Source organism: Vigna radiata, chromosome 8 (assembly GCF_000741045.1).
Source record: "Vigna radiata var. radiata cultivar VC1973A chromosome 8, Vradiata_ver6, whole genome shotgun sequence".
NCBI lineage: Eukaryota > Viridiplantae > Streptophyta > Magnoliopsida > Fabales > Fabaceae > Vigna > Vigna radiata.
In genome coordinates this window covers 31,698,031-31,702,059 of record NC_028358.1, presented here as the reverse complement: position 1 = coordinate 31,702,059, position 4,029 = coordinate 31,698,031, and positions in this window count along the sequence as shown.

Here is a 4,029-nt window from a genome sequence, read left to right as displayed (position 1 = left end):
AGAGGTATACTACAAATGGTGTGGTTGGATTGAAACTAAAATTAAATATATCACACCACCGTTTGTACGATCCTTTGAACTTTTGATGATTGTTTATAGAAAATATTTTACCCTTCTTCTAATCTATTAAATAAATTTTAACTGCCCCATTTAGAGTAGCTACTTTCCACATGTGAACCTAGGCATAAAGGAAAGGGTTGCTACATGTGAATCCCTCATTGGCATGACCATTCTTAGTCAACTCTAATCATAGCCACGTCAGCCAATAACTGCAATGTAAACGACGTTTGCAAAAAGGACTAAATTGAACACAAATTACGATCTATAGGATGAAATTAAACATTTAAAAAAAATTAGGAACATTTCGAACAAAACTAACAAAAATTGAGACCATCAGTGCTATTAAGCCTGAAATTTATTTAATAGATTAAAAGAAGTGGAAAATATTTTCAACAAACAATCATCAAAAGTTCAAAGGAATTTACAAACGGTGGTGTGATATATTTAATTTCAGTTTCAATCCATCCACACCATGTGCAGTATATCCCTATCTGCTCATTAAAAGTGGTGTTATGTTTGCGTCGAGTGGCTGGATTTTCTTCAATTTCTCTTGGTTCATCTATCTCTGTGTTATCACCTTATTCATCACACAAAGTTAAGTTAGAGAGTAACTTCAAATTTAAGAATTATTAAAATCTAATTACAATAACTAATATTACATTATAGTTTTTGTTTGGTCTGAAATTTACCTGGACTCCAATTTTTTCAGCTTGAAGCAACATCTCCATTTCTTCCCACAACATATCCAAATCTCTATCTGATTCAAATTCTCACCAGATAATATGAAGAATGGTTTCGTGTACTTGGGAGAGACTGAGGATGATCCTGATTCAAATTCTCAACAGGTTTTTCTTTCATCAAAGCTGCAACAAGTTTCTCACCTTTATCAGTTCTCATAGCTACTACAGAACTCCCTTCACCTTCCTCATCCCTCTCTTCCTCTTTAACCTGAAAACCCTTGGTTTCGTGACACACAATCCTCACTTCAGCCCCATAATGGCCTTCGAGGTCAACAACCTCTTCAAGATCAGGATCATCCTCAGTCTCTCCCAAATACACGAAACCATTCTTCATATCATCTGGTGATGAACATGAAGCCCCAGACGCAAATGCAAAATTTCTCTCTTGTAGCCCTTTTGCCTTCCAAGTTTTCTCCCAAGTCACTTCATCCACCTTTCTTCTTTTTCGACCCATTGCCAAATCACCACCGACCACCCAAGGTTTCTTACTTTGAGTCATGTGAGCAACTTTTTAAACAAAAAAAAAAACGAAACAAAAGAACACCTTTTTTTCTTGTATTCTTAAAGGACGCAGGAACGACAAAACACAAATGAGAAAAAGAATTAGTTGGATGAAGAAACCATGGTTATGAAGAAAGCATAGTGAGTATATGAAGAGAATTAGAGTATTAGAGTGTAGTTTCCAAATTCTCGTAGATAGGAAAAGTACTATAAGAAATTGTTTATGTTCGTTAAAATACTGTCAATTTATAAACAATGTAGAACTCTCAACTCTAAATAAAGTTTGGTAAAAAGGAATAAAACCAAAGTTTTCTAAAATTGAAGGACTAAATTGTACTTTAGTTTGAAAGAGGGACTAAAACCAAAATCGCCACAAAGTATAGGGACTAAAAAACATATTTAACCCTTAAAAGAATTGAAAAAAATTAATAAATTTATTTTTTCTTTTACCAAATGCAATTGAAAAACAAGTATATGATATTTGTTAGTTCAAATTAATTTAAATTTATTTTATTAACAACTTTAAAATGGTTATAAATAAAATTCAATATGAAATATAAATAAACTTAATTTTATTAAAAATTATTTATGAAAAATATCAATTTTAATAAAAGTATTTATACCATATTTATATAAAAAATAAATTTTGTTTCAATTTAAAAAGAAATTGATTAATTTAAGAAATAAATTATGACTGAATTGAGACAAAATAAAAAATAAAGATGAAACTAAGACTATGACGGATATAATTGTTCTTAATATCGTCAGATAGGATGTTAACTTAACACGTAATATTTAAAAGAAAAAACAATAATAAATAATTATTAAAAAAAACACAATGTAACACATGACACCTAAACTATGATGATATAATATTAATAAAATAAATTTGGTTGGATCAAAAATTTTAAAATAGAACCTAAATTGAAATACATAAAAGGATAACTACTTTGATATTTTCTTAATAAAAATGGACGAATGACATAACGTAATCTATAACAGAAATATTAAAAGAAAAGAATATACATATCCTTGAAAAAGAGTTTGATATTCGAAAGGAAAAAGTAGATGAAGAATAATATTCTAACATTTATCAAAGGTTTAATATTAGTGTCAAAGAATCACAATAAAAAATGTGATAAAAAATTTCAAATTAAATGAAGCTGTAATCCTATAAAAAAAAAGAAAAACAAATATTAGAAATCCTTACGTTATGTGAAGAAGATCAAATGGAATAATCTTTTATTCTTTACATCTTAAACTGATTATGATATTTGAAAAGCATGTGAAGATAGATTAATAATGAGAAATAAAGAAGTAATTATGAAGAAGGTTGACACGTAATTATTGAGTAGACCTTTTTTAACGTTACGCATCATGGTAATGAGGAAGTTGAAGAATGATTAAAGAATTTAGATGTTTCACATTTTACACGAGACTTTAGCACACCAATCATTAAATGAAGTTATAATACGCTGTACCTTTCACTTCACTAATTTCAATTTCTCCCTAATATCCCACAAATCAAAAAGTGATACTTATAATTAAAATAAATACTTTTAAAGTTTAATGTTGAAAGTTTTCACCAGAAAAAATAAGATCAATTCATAATATATAATTCATAATATATAAGTGGTATAAATCTTATTTTATAAATCAGTTTTATAAAATTAAGTTAGACTTAAATTTCACTTCTTAATATAATATCAGAACAATAATTAAAAATTTATCTTAACAATATCTTGCATTTAAATTTCACTTCTTAATATTTAATGATATTTTCTTTTTTCTGTATTCATAGTAATGATTCAATGTTTTATTTTTTACTCAATGTAGTACAATATTTAGAAACAAAAACTTAATGCCATATGTTGGGTTAAATCAACATTAATGCTATTCCTTTTATATTGCTCTTGAGATTGAACAACAACATAAAAAAGAATGAGTGATTGTATTAACAAATGTTAACTTATCATCTTTTAAACCATGTTAACTCTAATCAGACAACCATAAGTCTTTTTAAAAAAATATAAAAACCGCATTAAATAAAATAAATAAATAAAAGGAACATTAAAGTTATCTTTTATTGAAGTATAATGACAATTAGGTTATCTTTTATTTTTCTCTCTTCTTTATTTCTCCCAAATACTTAAAAAATAAAAAATTAACACTCTTTCCTAATAACTTAAGAATTTTTTATATCTAACCTAATAATTAGATTTAGAAGTTCTTTTTATTCAGACAACATTTAACTTATTTATTAACATTTTATAACCACATCATAAACTCAGAACTTGACATTGAAAGCTGCACATGGAGTTCATGATAGCAAGTAATTTAGTTTTGGGAGAGATAGGATTTATTCAGGTGAGAGAAGGGTTAATTTATGATTGTCAGTTGTTGGGAAAACATTGATCGTACCAAAACACTATCGACAATTCTATTTTTATAAAGTGGAAGTTTTCAAACTCAAATTCTAGTTTTTAATTATATGATAACATTATAAGTATTTATTATATATGAATCTACACATTTTCTATTTTTGGCTAAACATGTTTATAGTCTCATCAAAGCAAAATAAAAATTGGTTAATATAAAAATTTTGGATCATTTTTGTTTTAAAACTTAAAAAATGAATAAAAAATAATTTTTTAACTCAATTTTATTAATTTTTTTATACATTTAAGTCGTGAATAAAATTTAATGTAATTGAATTAAATGAACTATG